The sequence below is a fragment of the Bos javanicus genome, chromosome 22 (genome assembly GCF_032452875.1).
Source record: "Bos javanicus breed banteng chromosome 22, ARS-OSU_banteng_1.0, whole genome shotgun sequence".
Classification (NCBI taxonomy): Eukaryota; Metazoa; Chordata; class Mammalia; order Artiodactyla; family Bovidae; genus Bos; species Bos javanicus.
Window position 1 is genome coordinate 59,309,788 of NC_083889.1, and position 23,296 is coordinate 59,333,083.

Below are 23,296 nucleotides of genomic sequence, written 5' to 3' on the forward strand. Positions count from 1 at the left end.
CTACTTCACCTCAGATGACTACAGCTGCCATCTCTCTTGGTTACTATCTGCATGAGTCCTTTCCACATCCTTTCACATTGATCACTTCTCTGTCTTTGGCTCCAAAGTCAGTGTCTTGTGGAGAGCAAGTAAACGGCTCCTTTTTCTACCCAAACTGCCAATCTGTCTTTTGATTGGCGGGTTCCGTGCATTTAGTTAAAGGGATCACCGGCAGGGAAGTGCTCGTTTCAGCCCTCTTCCTGTTTGTTTTTCAGATGCCTCATTGCTTCTTTATCCCTCGTTTCCTGCATGGCCATCTTCTTTTGTTATTGATTCTTTATACAAAACACTTTTAATTCCCTTCTCATTTCCTTTTGAGTATATCCCATGGCCAGCTTTTTCCTTGTAGCCGTGGAATTACATTTCACATCCTAAAGCTGCAGCAGTTTAACGGGCCAATTTACACCAGCTTAACTTCAGTAACATACAAAACTGTTTCCATACAACTCGGAGCCCACGCCCTCTCACTCACAGATGTCACCACATCACATCTCTGTGCATCGCGTCCTCCCAGAAGATGAACAACTGGGTTAGTGCCTGAAATCGAGTGGAAACAATAAGGTGAGCTGCAACAGGACCAGCTTTTCTGACCGTCCGGGTGTCTCCTTTCAGCAGACCTTTACTTCTTCACGGGCTCTGGTCACTGTCCAGCACCCTCCAACCTGGAGGAAGCGCCTCAGTGCAGGCAGGTCTGTGGTGAGGAACGCGCTCAGCTCTGGCTTCTCCAGAAAGCTCTGTTTCTCTCTCAGTTCTGAAGGACAGTGTTGCCCGTGACAGGTTTCCTGGTTGACAGCTTTCCCCCCTCTAGATTTTGAACACAGCAACACAGCTTCCAAGGTTTCTTACGAGAAATTTACCAATAATCTTTGATTTTCAGCTCACTGTTTTTCTCAAAATACTTTTCATTTCATTAGTACCCTGAGAATACTTAGCTTTGTTAACAGGGTCAGCACTCTCAGTGTAGCAGCTGGCACAAGCAGGGCACCTCAGACACTGCAGGTTTGGTTCCGACCACTGCCGAACAGTGAGGCTGCACGAAACCGAGCCACATGGACTTTCTGCTGCGTGCAAGTCACGTTTACACTGTACTCTCGTCTGTTAAGTGTGCGATAGTGTTATGTCTAAGAAAATGTACGTGCCTTTATTTCAAAATCAGATCAGATCAGTGGCTCAGTCGTGTCCGACTCTGCCACCCCATGAATCGCAGCACGCCAGGCCTCCCTGTCCATCACCAACTCCCGGAGTTCACTCAGACTCACGTCCATCGAGGCAGTGATGCCATCCAGCCATCTCATCCTCTGTCGTCCCCTTCTCCTCCTGCCCCCAATCCCTCCCAGCATCAGGGTCTTTTCCAATGAGTCAACTCTTCACATGAGGTGGCCAAAGTACTGGAGTTTCAGCTTTAGCATCATTCCTTCCAAAGAAATCCCAGGGCTGATCTCCTTCAGAATGGACTGGTTGGATCTCCTTGCAGTCCAAGGGACTCTCAAGAGTCTTCTCCAACACCACAGTTCAAAAGCATCAATTCTTCAGCGCTCAGCCTTCTTCACAGTCCAACTCTCACATCCATACATGACCACAGGAAGAACCATAGCCTTGACTAGACGAACCTTTGTTGGCAAAGCAATGTCTCTGCTTTTGAATATGCTGTCTAGGTTGGTCATAACTTTCTTTCCAAGGAGTAAGCGTCTTTTAATGTCATGGCTGCAGTCACCATCTGCAGTGATTTTGGAGCCCAGAAAAATAAAGTCTGACACTGTTTCCACTGTTTCCCCATCTATTTCCCATGAAGTGATGGGACCGGATGCCATGATCTTCGTTTTCTGAATGTTGAGCTTTAAGCCAACTTTTTCACTCTCCACTTTCACTTTCATCAAGAGGCTTTTTATAGTTCCTCTTCACTTTCTGCCATAAGGGTGGGGTCATCTGCATATCTGAGGTTATTGATATTTCTCCCAGCAATCTTGATTCCAGCTTGTGCTTCTTCCAGTCCAGCGTTTCTCATGATGTACTCTGCATATAAGTTAAATAAAGAGAGTGACAATGTACAGCCTTGACGTACTCCTTTTCCTATTTGGAACCAGTCTGTTGTTCCATGTCCAGTTCTAACTGTTGCTTCCTGACCTGCATACAAATTTCTCAAGAAGCAGATCAGGTGGTCTGGTACTCCCATCTCTTTTAGAATTTTCCACAGTTTATTGTGATTCACACAAATACTTCATTACTAAAATTACCAAGCACCCCCGAGCCTTCAGGGAGTTGTAATGTTTCTGCAACAGTAACATCAAAGATCACTGATCACAGATCACCATAACAAATACAACAATTAAGTTTGAAATATTTTGAGAATTACCAAAATGTGAGAGACCTGACCTGAGCAAATGCTGTGGGAAAAAAATGGTACTGGCAGACGGGCTCCACAGGATCGCCACAAACCTACAGTCTGAAAAACCGCACTACTTGCTGGGTGCAATAAAGCAGCGCGTTAAAATGAGGTAGGCAGCTAGCACTGTCAGCGCAGCTATGAACAGCAAGCACAGCGGGCAGGTGACCACGGCGCAGGGCCTCACTGAGGCCTCCCTGCTGACAGGAGGCTCCTGTGGACTATTCCAAGCTCCTCGAGATCACTGGCCCATGTAGCTTCACCAAGGTGACACTGACCGGCTGGCCATCAAGGACATTAAGGAACAGCAGCGGAGCTCCTCCACCTCCAAGGCACTTTTCCATGAAGGCCATGGCATGAAGGTTTGGGGGATTTAAAAATTATTATATTCATTTATTTTGGCACACGGGTTTAGTTGCTCCGTGGCATGTGGGATTTTCCCGGATCAGGGATCAAACCCAAGTCCCCTGCACTGGCAGGCAGATTCTTCCCCACGGAGCCACCAGGGAAGCTCTCCTCTATTTTTCACTAAAGTGCAGCTGACGCACCACGTCGCGCGTCTCTGCTGCCTGGCGCGGAGCTTCAGTCACACACACGCACATTCTTCTCATGCTCCTCTACCCGACGGCCCATCACAGGATGCTGAAGACAGCTCTGTGAGGCACAGAGGACGCTGTTCCCTTACCCGCCCTCTGGACGGCAGCCTGAGTCTGCCCCCAAAGCCCACGGCTCCCTGCCTCCGGCGACCACAAATCTGCAAGTCTGTTTATCTTTTGCAGTTTCCGCTGTCCTGCTCTGATGACAACATCTCCTCCGTCCTGGGAGCCTCAGGCCTGAGCTGGGCCGCAGCTGCCTCTGGTCGCCCTCGTCAGTCCAAGCTGGCCCGGGAGAGTCTAACCCACTCACACTCAGGCCATGCTCAATCCTCTCCAGGCTCCTCTGCCCTCACGTGGAGTTGTTTCGGCTTGCTGGCTCACTCTCCTGCCTGCTCACACGGCTCCTAACCCCTCTGTAAGCTTCCCCTTTCGGCTACTGTGCGTTTCCGTCTCAGAACTGTCTGTTTCTCTAGAATTACTGTTTCTGGATACCCTGCTTTTGTTCAGACACCTATCCCCAATTTCCTTTACTTCTTTGCCCGCACTCTCCTTTGGCTCCTCGAGCACATTAACGTGCTTTGACTAGTATCCTCATGTCACCACCTCCTCTGCGAGGGTTTCCGTCAAACTCATTTTTCCTGTGAATGGCCACACATTGCTGGTTCTCTGTCAGTTCAGTTCAGTCGCTCAGACGTGTCCAACTCTTTCTGACCCCATGGACTGCAGCATGCCAGGCCTCCCTGTCCATCGCCAACTCCCGGAGCTTATTCAAACTCAAGTCCATCAAGTCAGTGATACCATCCAACCATCTCATCCTCTGTTATCCCCTTCTCCCGCCTTCAATCTTTCCCAGCATCAGGGTCTCTTCCAAGGAGCTAGTTCTTCCCATCAGGTGGCTGAAGTATTGGAGTTTCAGCTTCAGCATCAGTCCTCCCAATGAATATTCAGGACTGGTTTTCTTTAGGATGGACTGGTTGGATCTCCTTGCACTTCTTCCTGCGGTTCTCTGTATGGTCCATAATTTTCTGTTGTTGAGAGTTTCACGGTGGTGTTCTGGAGATCTCCCTCCCTCCCTCCGGGGCTGCTGCCTGCTGGGAGCTCAGCACTGGCCTGGTAGAGGGGCTGTGCTCAGGTTTCCCGACCCGTCACTTTGCATAGCGTCACTGTGGTCCACAGTCTTTAAACACCTTGATCAAACTCACCCAAGCCCTCGAATCACTGCTAATTCAGCAGAAAATGCCAGGTACATGCATATCCTTCCAGCATAAGGTATGACGTGGTTTCTGGTGTTGGTAAACCATCGGGATGAGTCATCTTCCCTTCAGTGTAGCTCCTTCTGTAAAACTCTTGTAACCACAGGAAAAGATGAAGGCAAAGATCCGCTCCTCTAACGGCACAGACTCCAACATCACAATCACGGCTCCTGGCTTTACGCTGTCCAGAACACTGGAGGTGGACCTAGCGTTAAGAGGCGCGTGGCACAGAGTCTGCCTCTTGAGTCTTTATTCCAGGACAACTTTCTAGGGACCGAGACTGCAGCTGAAATCAATACTTCCAACTCTGCATTCTAACCCCACCCACATTAGGAACCTGAGTATTTGCTACAAGATTCCGCTTGTTTTGTCCTAAACATCTTTCTGGAAATACACATAAGAAAACACAACAAACAGTCTCTACAGGGTAAGCATTTCTCCTACCAGAAGCTTTTTCTGCAGCAGTTACTTTGTATCAGTGAGTAACCCACAGGCTACAATGTTTGAAAAACTAATATGGTAACAGTCAGCAGATCCCATCCAACAAGTCCTTCCTCCAGTAACAACAGCCAAATGGCATCAACAACTGACCATCGGTCACCCGGGTGTGACGTGAGCACCACCAAGCAGCAGGGGAAGTGAGAGCTCCTGTCCCCAGAGGCAGGGATGGCCAGGCCCGTGGCACGCCGGCAACGCCCAGCACCGCCGCTTCCTCCTCTGCTCCGGAGCAGTGAGCCCGCTTCCTCTCGCGACTGCGGCCGGGCCCTCCCCCCTCCCAAAGCAAGTCAAACAGGCTTCGCTGCTTTCAGAGCTTCGACCTGACCGGGCTGGGTCGCATCACACCCCCGCTGTTCCAGCTGCAGAGCCTTTCCACCACAGGGACCGCCGCCTACTTCAACGTGGAGATATGGATCGGCTGTGGTGACCAACTGTGGCTAGGGCGAAAACGAGACCACCACAAAACCGCTTTCAGCCCCATCACGGCACTTCTACCTGGGCTCTCAAATGACCACGCAGCTGAAAAGCGCAGCCCCCCAACCCGCCCCACGCTGCCTGCGCACTGCACTCAGCCCCAGCTCGCCAGACTGCCCTCTTCCAGGCTGACCACCACCTCACACTCAGTGAGGTCCAGAACCCAGGCAGCCTGCTTCCAGGCTCGACCACGACGCCACGCAGGGAGGGTCTCAGGTTCCCTTGTCTCCTCCCCTCCAAGACACAGACTCAAAACACATAAATATGCCAGGCAGAGTCACAGGGACTATTAATGAACATTCTAAAATGTAGTTAGGTTTATTTCTAAGGGTACAAATTCAGCTCTCACTCTGTTGAGCGATGCCTACAAACTGTCCTTTTAGTACTGAAAGCTAAGCCATCAGGGGGTTCACCATGGTCTCCAGGTGGAGAGACTGAGGGGCACAGACTTGTTTCCAGGGCTTCCTCTGGGACTCCTGGGCACCGCCCCAGCACAGCCACACCTTTTCCAGACCTGACTGCACCCCGCCCCCAAAGGACCCCTCGCCAGGCCTCTCCACTGGGCTAATGAGGGCACCAGGCTTCCCCCTTCCCCCTCCCTAGGGACTGCGGGCACCTGCGAGGCTGGAGAGCAGGCAGGAGTTCACATGCACAGACCTGTCAACAAGCGAGAGAAAGAGGGAAGAACCGGTTGACTAGTGCACTTTCTCCTGTCCAAAAGGTAACTTTTTGCCAACTCAGACTGCTAACATTTCCTTAAAGTCATAAAAATAAAGACTGGCCCAATGGTCTACTCTTTATCTGTGAAAATTAATTCATAAAAAGCAGCATTTTTTTTAATGCACTAAGATCCTACATGCCACCCCTGGACAAACAATAAATGAATAAAACATTCTAGAAATCCACCCGGAGAGCAGATTATGAGGTAACTGTGTCTGCTCAAATGCTGCAGGAGACCAGAGGTGGCAGAACGGGGACATGAAGAGCACCACGGACACATGTGAGCCCGGCTGCCTGCCTCCCAGGCCATCTCGCGGCGACGGGGACACACACTGGGACGGAGCCTTGCGCACGGGGGCTCAGAGCCAGGGGTTCTCCTGTCTGCACAGCAGGCACGCGACACAGGGGTCGGGCCTTCCCTCCCTCCACCAGGCCATCTGGGGAAAGGGCATCCCCTCAACCTGAGGAAAGACTGTCAGACAAACTGATCAAGGACACAGGACAAGCGGCAGGAGGAGCACCGCTTTATCAGAAGCAGACGCGTCTCTGAGCACAGCTTCAACAGAGCTCTATGAAGATGGGGAGCTACGAGCTTATCAAAAGGCATCACGAAGCAGAGAAGCCAGCAAGACAGTGGCAACGTCCTGGAGACAAAGACTGGAACAGAGCGTCTAGAAAAGACACGTGGGGGGAAGCTAGTGTGTGCGATGAAAAAATGTTCAGCTGGTGAAGAAAGGATGACAATGCGGTGAAATGCTGGCGCAAGCATGCATGTGCAAAGAACTGTCTGACATCACATCACACAGAACCTTCAACGTGCTCCGTACCAGGGAAAAAACCAGCGCAGGAAAGGAGAAGGCCAAAGCACAACACAGAACCCAGAATATGAAACACAGTAACAGGCCAGACTACTTAAACTTTCTCCAACCAGGCCATCCTAAGGAGAGCAGTCCTGGGTGCTCATTGGAAGGACTGATGCCAGAGCTGAAGCTCCAGTACTGTGGCCACCCCATGCAAAGAGTTGACTCATTGGAAAAGACTCTGATGCCGGGAGGGATTGGGGGCAGGAGGAGTAGGGGACGACAGACGATGAGATGGCTGGATGGCATCACTGACTCGATGGACGTGAGTTTGAGTGAACTCCAGGAGATGGTGATGGACTGGGAGGCCTGGCATGCTGCGATTCATGGGGTCCCAAGGAGTCGGACACAACTGAGCAACTGAACTGAACTGAACACTACAAAGATGCAGCATCAACCAAACCAAGCCAAGAGAAACAAGCCAGGAACACTGTAACATAAAAAACGGACCATATTCTTCCTATACAAAAAACATTCTTAAAAGCTATTACATAAAAAACATTCTTGCTATATATTAAAAAAAAAAAAATCCTCACCTGGGCTTCCAAGGACAAAAGCCAAATAACAAAAGAAAAATAGCTAATCCCCTTTTTACAAAATTTAATCCATTAACCAACGAAACGTAGATGTTAAACAACGAGGCACCTTTAAAATTTTCCCCAGTAGTTACACTGGCAACCACTAAGAAAAGTGACGCCTATATAAATAGAACCTTGCAACTACAAACAGCTAAGTACACAACCTTCCTCAGGGCAGGATAACAACAAGTACCAAATTCTAAGGACGTACAATCACGGGATCTTAGGGACATGATCACGGAAGCGGACAGAGACTAAACGATTCTGTTACGGAGAAGAGGCGGAAGTAACCGAGATGCCCACCGCGGATGGTTACACTCGGTGTGGGCAGTGTGGCACGGTCGGCAGAGCGCACCCACAAGGGAAGGTGCTGTGTGCGTGGGGGGAGGCTTTCACAAGCAGCCGCAGAGTGCGTGTGCTGAGCGAGCCCTTCTGGAGGAGAGGTGTACGTCTGGAAGCACGATCACCCAGTAACCCAGAAGGGGGACAGAGAACCCTCCCCGAGACTCCTATGCTGCGTCTGTCATTTAGAAACAAACCATTTAGGAAGACCTCCCCACCCAGCAGGACGGGAACAAACAGGGCTCCACAGGGGCCCCGGCTTTTCAAATGGCTGGAAGGGTCTTTTGCACTTCAGCAATTTCATCCTGCAAAAGCCACCGCAGGAGGGCAGGAGCCCGAGAGGCAAACTGCAACCGAGCCTGTGCACAGTCGGGGCCCCGTCCGTGGGAGACACGCGCCAGGACTCCAGTGAGTGCCTGAAACCACGGAGAAGCCGGAGCCCACGCACAGCGGGCCCTTCCTGTGCCTCCAGTCTGTGATCACCTCTAAGGTAGGCACAGGATGCTACTAACAACAGACTGTACTGAATGCAAGGGAGTGCGGTCTCTCTCAAGACATCTGGCCGCACCGAGGCCCCCGCCTCCTCGTGTGAGGTGAGAGGTTAGCTGCCTGCCTGATGCAGGGAAGGGAGGCGGGCGACGCGGGCCCTGTGCCCCGACCACACTCGGACCCTACAGCAGGAGGACTGCCACGCAGTGAGCTGGGCAGGCCTGGATGTCTGAGACCCCAGGTGGGGAGGGGCAGGACGGCATGAAGCTCCACCACACCGCTCACAACAGCACGCACTGTCAAACGACCCACGGTTTACTTCTGGAAGCGTCCGTCTAGGACTTTTGGACCGTAGCTGACCGAAGGCAACTGAAACAGCAAAGAGTGGAACTGGGAATAACGCGGGGATGCTGAATTCTCATTCTGCAGCTGTGGAAACTTAAGCTCAGCAACTCTCTTCAGAGCCATCCTGTGGCCCTGCTTAAGGAAGCCTCTAAGATGCCCTTGGCTTCCGGTCCACTGGTTCCAGGCAAGCTGAGGGATTCACAGGCATGTGCTACTTTTCAGCCAGGGAGCACCAGGCGGGGCACGGGTGGGGGGGATGGGGGTGGGGGCATGGGGTGGTGGGGAGTGTGTATCAAAAGCCACTTGGGGAATGTATTTTAGTTCGTTCTTTCCTGTGGCTACCTTCTGGGGGAAACCACAGATCCACCTAGGATCTGGAGCTCCCGGCAGCCTAGTGTTAGGATCCAGGCTTTCCCTGCTGAGGCCCGCGGTCAATCCCTGGTCAGGGAACTCAGGTCCCGCAAGCTGCACGGCGCTCCCCTCCCGAAAAGCTTACTGGTTTAAACAAGCAGTCTAGGATCTCCATTAAGAGCCTCTGAGAGCAGGTGCAGCACCCACAAAACCGGTGAAAGACACGTCTAAGACCCACTCGAGGACTCAGTGAGAGGTGAGACCAAGGGGGACGCAGCCAGGAAAGCTTAAGAAGCGAGGCCGCTGGAGCCGGGCGAGGCGGGAGGCGCACGTGAGTGTGGAAAAGGGACGCAGCGGGGCCTGGACCCAAGGCAGCAAGAACAAAGCGCACTCGGGGCAGGCAGTTTCAGCAGGCCGGACGCGGTCGGCACCGGGACACAGCCGGCAAGCTGCTGGAGACCGCCGTGCGGGGCCAGGACCACAGGGGCCGCGACAAGGACAGGGTAGGCCCTGAATGCGCCGACGGCAGGGGGGACCCGGGCCCACCACTGCCTCCCCACCAATGCTGTGCTCAGCGCACTGCCAGGCACCCGCGCGGGCTCAGCCCTCCCGCCGGATGGGACGGAGGGACCGCGAGTGAGGGTGCCAGGTGCCCCAGGGCCAGCGGGCCGGGCCGGGCCGGGAGCCCGCACACCAGGCACCTCGCCGAAGTCAGCGGGCTGCCCTGCCCCACGGCCGAACACAGCCCAGCCTCCTGCTACTGGCGCCCTGACGTGCTCCAGCCAGCCACAAGCGACGGCCGGGACCCTCCGGCAGCGCCCCCACAGCGGCGGGAGGCTGACGCAGACCCCCGGGAGAGCCACACCAAGCACCCCCCCTGCAGAAAGCGAACGCCAGATAGTCTGCGGCCACTCGGGGATGGTGTGTTACCACCGAATAAGTAACAGCCGGTCCAGTCAGACGCGGCATGACATTCACTACCCGGAAATTTACATTTCAGAAGAAAAGACCTGTCAAAGCATCCCTCTTTCCAACACACTTTTAAATAAACACACCTTTTCACTAAAATTCAGAGGCTCTGCTTCCATAGGAGGCGCTCTCGGCTCAGTACTGTTGGGGTTAAAGACATGTGTGCCGACCTGTAACACGCAGTGCTGGCCTGTGATACTGAGTATGTTCTTTGAGGCGGATCTCTCCTCTGGAAACAGACGCTGACAACTCAGATGCTGCTTCAAGGTGAGCGCTGAGCTCTCTAAAATGTAAAGAGACCGTGTACATACAGACACACACACACTTTCTTCCAAGGCATCGCATTCACGTGGAGCCACTTTTCACAGCGAGTCAAGCTCCCCGGAAAGCAATTTTTGTCGCAAGGACTTTGCAGCCCCAATCAATAGACTCTTTTAAGGGACGCTCCCACTGTTCTCAAGCAGGTGCCAAACCAAGAGCTAAGAGTCCTCATTAAGAAGCCAGAATGACAGTGCCCTTTTTTTTTTCCCTTTTTGGTAAGGCAGACTGGAAAACAAGAGAAAGCTACACACACTATTTTTCAATACTTTGAACATCTGACATCAGCTTTAGATTATCTCAGGCATTTACCTGATAAGACAGCACCCATTCACTATTCAGAAGAGCCCACATGGCAAGCTGGCTGAAGAAGACCAAACCACCTGCTCTCTGTCTCCAGTCAGTCCCCCCAAGCCAGCCCCGGATTTCCCCTGTGCTGCAGGTGTGTCTGAGGGAGTGCGCCCCTGAAGGTTGATGCATGCCCTCTGTATCTCAGGCCCAGCCCCACTCATCTCTCCGTGTGTCTTCAGGTAAACTGCACCATCAAAGGCACTCCTCGTGGGTGACTGACACCACCCTCCCTACCCACCAGGGCTGTGCGGGTCAGGGGAAAGATCTATGACCCAGCCTAGCACTTCAACACCACCCTTCACCGTGCACGGGGCTCGTCCACTCCCCACCCAGATGGCCACTCCCAAGTCCCAGTGCCACAGCCCCTCACCTGCCCCATGCCCCCCACTCCCTCTAGTGCCCTCCAGCGGCTCTCCCAGATCCCCCTGCAAGGCACTCTCCCGATGTCTCGGCAGCACCCTCTGACCCAGCCCCTGGCCTCTTCTACGATCCTGGGACTGGCATCTGTCTCGTTTCTACAACGACTCGGAAACCTCCAGCGCTTTTCATCTGATCGTCCCCACAGCTGCCAGCCGTGCTTTGTTGTAGTACACAATAAAACTGCGGCGAATGAACGCACAACCTATCATTCAAGAAGGCTATCCATATTCATCACTGGCCCAGAAGCAAATCTTACATGCTACAAATAGCAACCCCGTGTGCAAAGTTAAAACTGGAGAAACATCATCAAGCTATTGAGCAGTATTTCACGGCTCATCCTGGAGCCGGGACTCACCTCTGCCCTCAAGGTGAGTGTGGGGGAGGGGCGGGGCAGCACTACCCCAGCGATCCCAGGTCTACAGCCACCACTCAGCTCCAAGGCTGCTGGTCAAACACCAGCCACCATCTAAAGGCTCAGTCAGAACACGCAATGCAGGCCAATTCGGAGCATACGTATGAGAGAATCCAGTGTTTCAAGGACACAAGTGTCCGGCCAAAGAAGAACTCTCATCTGGCTACCTTTACACCCTACAGCTGGCGCTCCGAGGCAGCTCCACGTCCAGGAGTGAGGCAGACGGTAACTGCAGGAGCCCCCACGGGCCAGCACGAAGGGCCACTGCTCCCCTGCTGAAGCCACTCTGCTCTTCTATCCCCGGTGGATTCAAGAAGCATTCACAAGAGGCAGTCTCAAATTCTGATGCGTTTTGTTTCGAAAACAACCTCTCCACCCGCTTGAGGACTGCTCACACTACTACTGGACGGGGGTGCAACGCCAGTACCCCAGGGGCAAAACGAAGGTAAGTCAGCAAAGACGCGGAGTATCTGGAGCCCTGACGCACGGCTGGCGGGTGCAGAAGCGGCAGGACGGTGGGAACCTAGCGGGGCCACCACAGCGCCGCACACACGGTTACGGCTGAACTGTGCCCCCCACACTCCAGTCCCAACCCCGTCACCTCAAAACGTCAAACCGTGACCGCAGCTGGAGACAGCCCTCACAGGGGGAGGGAGATTAGACAAGGTCCCGCAGGCCCCAGTGGATCTAACTGGGGTCCTGAGAAGAAGGGGCTAGGACGCAGACCCCTGCAGAGGAAAGACAGGGTGAGCAGACAGGGGGAAGACGGTCCCCACAAGCCAAGGAAGGGGCCCCCGAGGAAACCAACTCTGCCAGCACCTCAAACTTGGCCTTCCAGGCTCCGAAATTAAGAGACAACAAATCTGTTGTTCTGGTACAGTGGCCTAGCAATCTACAGATACACGGGCTAGAACCCAGCCTTTCCACTCCTCAGGGCTGACATAACGGACATGTGCACACAGGTCCATCAGCAGATGGACCCGGCACTATTCACACGGAGGTTTGCTGGCCACTCCTCTCACCATGGAGATTGTTTGGCCAGTCCTCTTGCCAGGGATGGAACCCGGGCCGCCTGCAGCAGCAGTGTGGGGTCTTAGCCACTGGAGCGCCAGGGGGCTTCCAGGACAGCACTACTTCTAACAGCCATGCACTACAAGCCACCCAGATGCCCACCAGCAAGTTAATAAAAACATCACGGTGCATCACATGAAGAAGCACTAGGGAGCAATAAGAACGGCGTCGGGACTGCACCCACCAGAAAATTCCACCGGCAACACCAACTCAGAGGGACAGAGACAAAAGGGCACGGGACTGACGCAGGGACACAGCCGGAGCCTAAGCGCAGTGTTTACACAGGAAAGAAAACCGGCAGGCGCGGGTGATGACGCCCGCAAGCAGGCACAAGCGGCCTTCCGAGCCCATGGGAACTCTCCCAGTTTCTCACTCACTTGCACGCGCTTCATATGTCCCACTGCAAATTCAGAGTTTAGTAAAACACAGAAATGACAACTGCAGCACCTTACTATCCACTGTCACCACAGCAGGTCAACCTCACCACCGAACTGGACTCACCAGGTTCTTCCCTTGCTGCCATTACACAGTCAGAACGCACAGCTTGTCTCCTGACCCCCAGCTCCCCTCCCACCTGTCAGAGGAGCCAACGGACACCCACAGTGACTTTCTCACACTATCTCTTTAAAACTCCATCTCATTAAAGGAAGGCATTGAAACACGCATTCATAAAAACAACATTACCAACCAACACTCTGGTCTTCCTCTGGATAGCGAATTACACTTTTCTTCTTTTTCACTTCTGTATTTTCCTAGCTTCTTTTTTTTTTTTTTTTAAAGAAGTGACTAGTTTAATAATTAGCAAAAAAAAAATGTCACTTTAAATAAAAAACAGGGCTTCCCTGGTGGCTCAGACGGTAAAGAATCTGCCTGCAATGCAGGAGACCCGGGTTTGATCCCTGGGTCCTGAAGATCCCCTGGAAAAGGGCATGGCAACCCACTCCAGTATTCTTACCTGAAAATCCCATGGTCAGAAAAGGCTGGCAGATTACAATCCAAGGGGTTGCCAAGAGTCAGACACGACTGGGCAACAAGCACTTTTCAGTGGAGGAAGGATAACGTTTTTATAAAGACTCAAAAGTTCAGAGCTTCAGAGCAATCGTGAATAATCCAAAAGCCAAACTGGAGTGTCAGAGTTTCAGTATGTTCCGAGAGACCCCGGCCAGCACTCAAGTGGCCGGCCTCCTGAGCCTGCAGGACAGCTGTGAGACCTGGCCGAAAGCGGTGGAACCGTAAGCACTCCCCAAATACTAATGAAGTAACACTGCAAGACGAGTATCGTGTAGCAAAGTTTCTACAAAAGTGCTCCTGAGCAAGCATCCACAGCAAGGCACAGGTCAGGGGGTTTTAGCGAGTCTCTTAACCTGCGGGCTGCCAGGGCAACCCTGAGCTATTTCTGGGGCCCCTGGACCAGTAAGTGTCCAGAGAACTGTCAGCAGCCTGACTGAAAGCCACATGTAAAGGGCACCGATTTCCCCGAAGTTCTGTGCTGTTACGATCGGGTTTTTAAAAGGTTAATTCATAGTAGCTTTGTTGTGTACTCGCAAATAACTCAAATGGAAATCAATTTTAAAAAATTAAAATTGCCTACGAGAATGGGAAACCAATGGTGTCCGCAGGGTAATGTTCCAAAGACTCCCTAGCGGAGCTGGGTCAGGCCAGGAAGGCCGGTAGCAAGCAGCAAGCCGCTCACACCTGACAGGGCGGGGAGACCAGGGAAGGTGGCTCATGGCACCTGGCGGCAGGTTCGCATGCCAGCCTTACCAGGCCCCCAGTTCCCTCCCACAGACCGTCTCAGAGCTGCTCTGCCGGACAGCGAGCAGTCCAGCGAAGCCAGGAAATGGACAAGGGACTCAGACTGCTCTCCTCAGCAGTGATGACATCACCAAAACAGAGCAGCCAGGCGAGGCCTGCGATCCCCTGCATAAGTGCTGCATCTCCAGGCAGGAGAACTCGGCCAGGACTGCGTGTCACCCCTGGAACCAACTGCCGAGCTCGCTTCCTCCCCCACAGAGGCATTCTGTAGCTATTCTTAAATTTGTTTTTGAAATCGCAGCCTGGAGTGCTGAGACTGAAACCAGTGGGCGGCGGCGCTGAAGAGCCTGCTCTGAGTTCCCCGCTGCATCCCTTTCACCTTTGACTCTCAGGTCACACTGACCACAGCCACCATTAAGAAGCTTTAAAACGTGAATGCAAACTGTTTTTGTATTTAATGCTGTACACGAGAAGCAAAAACCACAAAACAGAGGGAAGAGACGAGAGCCAGTAACTGAAGACATCAACACCGCAGCAAACTGCAGACAGCACAGAGTCCCGAGACGGCGTCCTGGACGCGTGTCTGATCACACACAGGAGCGGATGCTGGCACACAGCAGCGACCCTACAGGGGAGACTCGAGGCGACAGAGAGCCAGGCGCTGCAGAGTGGGGTGGGCAGCAGGGAGCTCATTTCCAGATGCGATTGGCGCGGGGGAACCCCCAACTGGGCCTGGCTCAGGACACCTCCTGACTACCCCAGAACACCCTGCCGGTACAGCTCCCAGTCCAGTAACTGGTCCAGTTCTCCTCAGTCCTATGTGAACTACTAGGCGGAGAACCAGACAACTCCAGACAGGAGTCATGACAAACATGTAGGTCCAATTTCAGAGAAACAGTTCGCAAAACGGTAGTCCCACGTGTGGGATCTGGGTTTGCTACACCCTCGGGTAGAAGCACCAACGCCGAATCAAAGGGCGAGTACACACTCAGTGCAGGTCCCGTTGGAAATTTATTAACAGCTAATCAAACAGCCAAACCCCCCCCCCTTTTTTTGCTTTCTTTGGTGGTAGAGTAAGGAACTGCATTCAAAGCCACACTTTACTATAAAGCAATGGTCTTTCATTATGGGGTTTGATGGGGGGCGGGGGGGTGGTGGCTTAGACTTGTTTGGCATCAAAAAATATTTTTGCCTCAGGAGATTGCTTACAATTACCTGGAAAAATGTACCAATAAAGCTATTTTTAGAGTGTCCTCTACATTCCACTCCCCCCTTCTACTTGTTTACTCATGCAATCCTACAGCAAATGTAAAACTCCCCTGTGAACCAAGCAGAGACAGAGGGCTGGTGGAGATGGGGTGGCGGGAGTTACCAAGGGTGACCCTGGCACATTAAACCTGTGCTAGCAGCCTAAGCAGCCACCTCAGCCCCACAAGAGCATCGCTGCTCAGAGAGCCCCCAACAGCTAAGACTTGTCCTGGAAGGTTCTGGCGACACAAACTCCATGTGGAGTGAACAACAAATGCCCCAGAGCAAAAGAACAAGTTTAGAGCTGAAAGTTACTCTTCAAAAAACACGATCAGTTAGAAACTGTGATATTATCTTCTACACACCCTCTTCAAAAGCAAAACAAACCAAATGCTGCTGTGAAAATTAACAAAGCCTTCAAGTTAGGGCAGAACACCATGCTGTCTGGATTACCACAGATGCACTTGCTGAGATGAAAAATAACTCTCCCTTATGAAATATCTCAGCATCTACAGCACCGCCACGCCAGTCCACGAGAGAATTCCTGGCCATGATCTCTAACCAGTTTTAAAGTCCTTGAGGACAGGAACCAGACCTCTCTCCCTGAGTCAATACTCAGCCATGCCTGGTACTCAGTAGATACTGAAAACATCTGATGAATGGATGAAAAGCCACTCGTCACCATTACTCTGCTCCAAACACAAACAATAGTTATAGCTACCACGCAGATTACTCACTTCAATATATCAGACCAGGTAACAAAAAAAAAAAAAAAAGAAAAAAAGAAATCAGACTACAACAAGGGAGGAGGCACCAACTTCTCAGCCTGGACAGGACCTTCAGGAGAAGCACTCAGGACTCACTTCCCAGCTCTTAGGACTCAAAACTGAACAAACTCTCCCAAGTCTGAAGAGAGAAGCACACTAACAGGAGACTTTATTAATCCATGGATGAGAAGTCATGCGAGGAATCAGCTGCTTCAGTCACAAGGAAGAGACAAGAGCCTCTTCTTTTGGAATCTAAAGAGAAGATACAGTATTTCCAACAGTAAAGAACCAACTGGCCGGACACCCACGCACTAAGGCTTCAGAAAGGTCCACACGCAAGATTGCCAGCCCAATTCACTTGACAAGAAACCAAGGTGACAAAAATTTTCAAACCTCAACCAACAACTCTACTAGAATTTTAGAGTTCCCAATGGACTGGCGCGACACTACAAAAAAAAAAAAAAAAAGCGTTGTAACTCACAACTGAAAACGGAATGTTGTGGTTTTAAGGCAGAACTAATGCTACCAGAGGTTTCCAACGTCACATCACCAGAAAGAAAAGACGCGGAGAGAGGCAGATACCCGGTGGCAAGAGACAGATCACAAGCTTCAGGGACCCGCACTCCGATCTCCGCTCCGCGACCTTGGGCCAGTGATTTAACCCCTCCGATCTTCGACTTCGCTATGTACCAGTGGATACAGCAAGGTACTTGAGAAGCTGTGCTAAGAATCAAATATAACAATCGGTGCAGAGGTCTCGCCACGCCGCCCGACAGACAGTAAGCACCCCAGTGGCCGCTGTCTTTATTCTCAATCGTCCAGTTTCGCGAACCATTCCTCGCCGGGAAGCCCGAACTGAATGCACAGGCGGGCCCCGTAGCGGTCCAGACCTAACACGGCGCAGCAACCGGCAGCGGTTCGTCCCCAGCAAGTTTGCAAACTTCTTCCAGGCTTCCTCGCGACCCGTTTAAGAGAAAAAGCTCCGCGTCCCGGGAGCCCGCGGCGCCCGGGGGAGCTGGGGGCACGTGACCGGCTCTCCGCCGACTCCCGGCGTCGGGGACCCTCGGCCGACCTGCCGCTTGGCGGACGGGACGGCGGGCACGCGGCTCGGCCTGGCATCGGGGCGGGGTGGGCGGCGCCCCCGCGGCCGGCCGGCTGGCCACCGCCCGGGCGCGCAGACCGGGCCGCTCCGGTCGGCCGGCCCGAGAGGAGGGCGTGCGCGGCGCCGACCCGAGTCGCGGCCGGCCGCGGTCACACCCGGCCACCTCTCGGCTGGCCTGCCGCCGGGCCCGAGGGCGCGGGGCTCCCCGCGGGTCCGGGCCCGGCCTGCCCGAGACGAGGACGGCTCGCGCCGGCGACCGAGGCCAGGGAGGGGGATGGGGCCGGGCCGCCGCTTACCGCGGCCGCTCCGCAGGGCTCCGGGCCGGGCGCGTCGCGAGGGCTCCGCCGAGGAGGAAACGGGGGCTGACCGGCGCGCGGGGAGGTCCAAGCTGCGGCTCCTGCGGGCTCCCGGGCCTGTCCAAGCTTCCAACGCCGCCGCCGCCGCCGCCGCCTCGGGCTTTATGGCCAAGACTCCGGCTCCGCTCCCACTTCCGCCACCGCCGCCGCCCCGAACGGAAGTACCTGTCACGAGACGCTCGACGCCAGGGCTGCGGGGGCGGAGCCCCAGCTCAGCCGTGCGTCACGTTCCGCCGTCTCCGGCCCCGGCCCGAGTCACGTGGTACAAACATGTCTGCCCCCAGTAGCTGCGGCCATCTTGGAGGCCCCCGCCGGGAGCAGAGCGGCGCCATGCTGGACCCACCCACCGAAGCCTCAGCCCCTAAGCAGCTCCTCATCAAATAGAGCGAAGAAATTGAACCCGGAGAGCTCCGCGGAGGGTGGGGCACCCCACCCAGCTCTAGCTCCACGTGCACACCGTAGGAGCTGCTCAGAACTTTGGCTCCGTCTTCAACAACATGCTCCTCTCATAACCTTTTCCTGTGTTGGTTCCTGCAAACTTCATTCTTCTGGTTACTGGATACAATAACTATGGAATCATTCTTGATTACCGTAGTGGGTTGAATAGTGACGCCCCAAAAGGTATGTCCACATCATGGAACCTGTGGGTGTGATCTGATTTGGAAAAAAGTGTATTTGAAGGTGTAATTAAGGATCTGGAGATGAGACCTTCCTGGATTCCCTCCTTGTAAGAGACAAATCAAGAGGAAAAGGCCACGTGGAGACAGAGTGGCCACAATCGAAAGGATGCCAGCAGCAAGTGCTGGGGGCCGGTGCTGAGGCTGACTCTTGTATTTGAGAGAATCTGTTTCTGTTGTTCTAAGCCACCAGCAGTTCCAGGACACTAAATCTCTCTCTCTTGGACCCCTGACCCACAGCCTTTGAGAGATACCCAGAATGTGACCCCTTACACTCTCTGCCACCACCACCTGCTCTGAACCACCATCCTTTCTCACCTGGATTATGGCAACAACTTGGCTTCCTGCTCCCACCCCATTCCCTATCTAGTATCAACACAGCAGTCACAATAACATGTCATTCTCCTGCTCAAACTATTCCCATAGGTCAGAATAAAAACTAAAGGTTTTACAACCCAAAGGCCCTATCCTGGGACTTCTCTGGAGGTCCAATGGTTGGGACTCCCCACTCTCAATGCAGGGGGCCTAGGTTCGATCCTTGGTCACGAAACTAAGAATCCCACATGCCAGAGCTAAGGCTTTGTGGGCAACTAAAGATTCTGCAATAAAGATCACAGCCAAATAAGAAAAAAAATTAAGTGTGATGAGGAAAAACACAGCAAAGGCAGTGGGTAGGGAGTGACCCCAGCCTGTATCCCCAAATCAGGCCACTTCCTTGTCTACCTGGTTTGATGCTGAGATGCCAATGCCTGGAACAGTGCCTGAGTCGTGACAGGTACGCAGTGAGTATTCACTGAGCGGCTGATAAATTCATTCCTCTGCCATCTCCCTAATTCTCTCCTTTCACAAAAGGAGCTCCCACCACTCCCTTGAGACTAGTCCAGCAAGATTATATTAGTAAACATGCAGTCATGGTGCTGTATTTCAGAAGGTAACCCTACCTGCTTTAACAGTAGGCCTCCAAGGAGTCAGATTTCAAACAAGACAGAAGTAGGTGGCTCTCCTGCACACGCAGACGTGGGCAACCCCGTGGCCACACTGTTCACAAGGGGCTTGTCACTGTAGAGAGCTGGGAGCAGGGGAGGAGCTCCGTAGAGATGGCACACCTGCTTCTTAAACGCCTGGGCGCAGAAGTGACACACACCACCTCTGCTCACATTCCTTTGGTGAGAGCTAGTTGTGCTGCACACCTGGATACAAGAGGACCTGCAAAATGTGGCAGCGGGCGAGGCGCCAGCTATGTGCTCCGGAAGAGGGAGAACGAACCTGGTCACGAGCTGTCTGCCCTGCCGCAGATACAGCGTGGAGAACACTGGATACAGGACGCCAAGGAGTGAGGGCGGTGTAGGAGAAACAGCTGAGGTTGCCCAGGAGATGGAGTAGCCAAGGAGGGCTTCCCAGAGGAGGTGGTGCCAAGGTGACTCATGAAGGATGAATAAGAACCTGCTGGGCGAAGAGGAAGGTGACTACCCTGGAGGGACGGCTATGTGCAAAGGTTGAGAAAAGAGCATGTCATAACTCGTTCCAGAAATTGCTGACCAGTTGGTGTTCCTGGAGAACAGAGTTGGAGGGAAGGAAGCAGGAGCCGAGAGGAAACTCATGCACAAAGGCTGGCTGGTGGTGTGTCCTGAGTGCCTTTGATCCTGAGGTTGAGGGAGCCTTTTCCTGTTTCCCTGCTATTGACAGTCCAGATCCACAATTGAGGGCAAAGAGTGTGGAGGAGCTGACATTTAGGGGGACTGGGACACCGGCTAAGACGGGTGAGACCCGGCCCTGTCTCGGCGCAGGCGGAAGTGGCAGGACTGGCCCCGCCACCCAGCTCACCTCCCCGCACTGAGGAGAGGGGAGACAGAGAATTCACGGGGCCACAGGGCCGCTGGGGATCACTGGGCTGCCCCCCACCCTGGTTACTGAGGTGAGGGGGCTCTGTGAGACTTACAGCTGGGGTGGGGGGAACAGGACCCATGGGACTCTCCTTTCCTGGGGAATCTCTGAATGGATCCTGCCCTCCAACCCCTGGCAGGGGCAGGAGAGGACTCCAAGACGAGAGGAGGCTACAGGGGTTGCTGCTTGCATACCTGCCTGGCCTGGGCGAGGCCACCCTGTAGGCTTTTCCTGGAGTCAAGAGGTCGGTCCAAAGGGCAGCAGCTTGCTTAAGCCACTGTATCAGCGATCCTTCACTGCAAAACAAAACACCCTCAAGCCTAAGTGACGAAAACCTGTGCTCACCTCTTATCTCATGACTCCCATGGACCAGGAGGTCACACAGTGGGTCGTGAGCATGACCCCTGTATCCTCCATGCTGCCTGGGCCACGGCAGAGGGACTCGGCTGAGGGATGAGCTGAGGGTTCGCCTGGGGCTGGTTCACACAACGGTGACTGGTGCTGACACGTGCACTTCTCTCCACACGGCCTTTCCACGGGGCTGCTCATGTACGCACAACGTGGCAGCTGGCTTCCGCCTGAGAAAACCACCCAAAAGGCCAAGGTGATGCTGCAATCTCTGACATGACCGAGCCTCACAAGTCACCCGTCATCACCTCCACAGAACTCGGTGGGCTCACACGGAGTAGCTCTGACTCAATGTGCAAGGACCACGGAAGGACGTGCACCCCTGGCAGGAGAATCATGGCTGTCGTGGAGGCTGCAGACCACGGCTCTCTTGCTGGCTCTGTGGCTGGGAGGGCTGGCCAGGGACAGGGCACCTGAGGAGGATGAGCTGGAGGGGCAGAAGAGTTCTAACCTGGCCGGCTCTACCCTACGGTGGACCCAGATGAGGGGAAGGCCCACGGAGCTCTGTGGGTAGCTCACCCATGGCCCCACACAGGTGTCGGGGCTCCCAGAGCACAGAGAAGCAGCCACGACCTGAAGGATCTGTTCAAAAGATGCCCTTCCCCCACAGCGCTCAGCTGTCACCTTTGCCAGAAGTCAGATGACTGTAGATTTATGGGTCTATTTCTAGACTATCCTGTTCCATTGATTTGTCTGCCCAACTTTATGCCAACACCACACTGGATTAATTACTGTACTTACATGGGAGGTCCTGAGATCTGGCGGGTAAGTTCTCCAACTTTCTCCTCCTCCCCTTCTGGAAGGCCTTTGCAATCGTTGGCCCTTTGCATTTCTATATAAATTTTAGACTCAGCTTGTCAATTTCCACATAAAAATTCTGCTATAGACTGGAATCATGGCATTTATGATCCACTTGGGGAGAATTTTATTGAGTTGTACACTTATGCATTATTTGAATGCTTTTTCATATATGTGTTACACTTCAAAGTATTTAATGCCATTAGGAAATCTGCTATCCACGGCACATGTGTGTTACGTTGCTCAGATGTATCCAACTCGTTGCGACCCTATGGATCATACTCCGCCAGACTTCTCTGCCCATGGGATTCTCCAGGCAAGAATACTGGAGTGGGTCGCCATGCCCTCCTCCAGGGGATCTTCCTAACCCAGGGATCGAACTCATGGCGTATTTTGTATTTATGTTACACGACATTGAGATTCTTCAACCGATTAACATTAAACTTCTTTCATAACTTCACTTTTTCCCCAAGGGATCTGTGTTCCCTCAAATTCTATCATTTGCATACCATCTTCATAATTTTTTTTATATATATCCCATGCCATCAATACTGCTAGTTATGGAAAGGGAGTTGATTTTTAAAAATTTAAACTCTTTGTAAATAAACCTTTGTATCAGCATCATAAGGGGATGAGTCTCTCCTGCCAAGTGAAGATAACTGGCAAGGCAAGCATCACAAAAATAAGATTGTTGACTTATAACTGGCTGTGGTCTGCTGAAAGTTGAGAAGGAAGCCTACACTTTCTCTATTCAAAATGCATATTTGCAAGTTTTAGAGAAATGCGACATGCGCATTGCCAGCATACCAAGAATTTCTCCCTGAGGTGATCAGGAAGATTGGAAAACTGCTGGAAAAGGAATAATTCGGTCACTTTTTGGTTTTCCGGAGCTAACTGTAGACCCACATGCAGGCGTGAGACACAGTCCAGAAAGACGGCCTGTACGCTTTACTCGGCATCCCCCAAGGGTGTCCCCGCGGGGACACTGACACTGGTGGTATTTTGAGCTCCTCAGTCTTACCTGTACTCCCTTCTGCGTGTGTGTGTGTGCGTGTGTGCACGTGCGTGTTATGTAAGTTCATCCCCCATGCAGGTCTGTGTATCCACCATCACCCAACTGTGTTTGAACGCCATTCTAACTCAGGCATCCGGGCTGATGGTGCCAGCCCCCACCCCTGCGGGCCCCCTGCCTGCTGTGTCTCAGGTGCAGTGTGGCCCACTCCTGTACTGCCCCTGGAGACCCCAGCCACACGTGAACCGCCATGCCTCCCTGCACTGCCCCCCTCCCCACCCGGGGTCACAGCAACCTCCACGAGGCAGGGAAGCAGGATCTTACTACGTCCCTGAAAGGAGAGGAATCTGAGCGCTAAGGAACAGCAGTGACTGTCCAGACAGTAACTGAATATTAATGACCATCATCTCATGGTTAGACGTTCCTCCCCCTCTGAATGCACTGGTGAGCACCCTAAAAGGCCAGGTCTCTAATCTATTCTTGGAAGAAACAAGGCAAAGAGAACACAGACAGTTATGTAAAACTTTCAAAATGACCCAACGCAGGCATTCCCCACTTTTTAAACAGTTGCTTTATGCCACTCCAATTTTAAGAAAGCCCTACTTTAGTACCTGTTTTTACTAACCAAAAGAAATCCAAAGAGGATTTTCACTTTTATAAGAAAAAGGCAAAAAGTGGAAATAGCGTTTCCCGTGAGTTCTGCTGCAAGCTGTTAGAGGCAGTGCAAGCTCTGAGCAGCAGGAGCGGCAACCCGCCCCCCCCCCCCCCCCAGCCAGGTCCTTCCCAGGAAGCGCACTCAGCATCTCAGAATCAGCGGCCA

At 53.1% G+C, this 23,296-nt stretch overlaps 1 protein-coding gene across 2 annotated transcripts in view; it reads right to left on the reverse strand.

Annotated features, from left to right (window-relative positions):
• The window catches only part of RAB7A (RAB7A, member RAS oncogene family), a 63,415-nt gene extending 45,688 nt beyond the window's left edge, over nt 1-17,727 (reverse strand). For both annotated transcript variants that reach the window (XM_061397285.1, XM_061397287.1), the window contains exon 1: nt 17,638-17,727. The gene's annotated coding sequence lies outside the window, so the exon portion shown is untranslated. The remainder of the gene's footprint in view (nt 1-17,637) is intronic.
• Between the last annotated feature and the right edge of the window lie 5,569 nt (nt 17,728-23,296).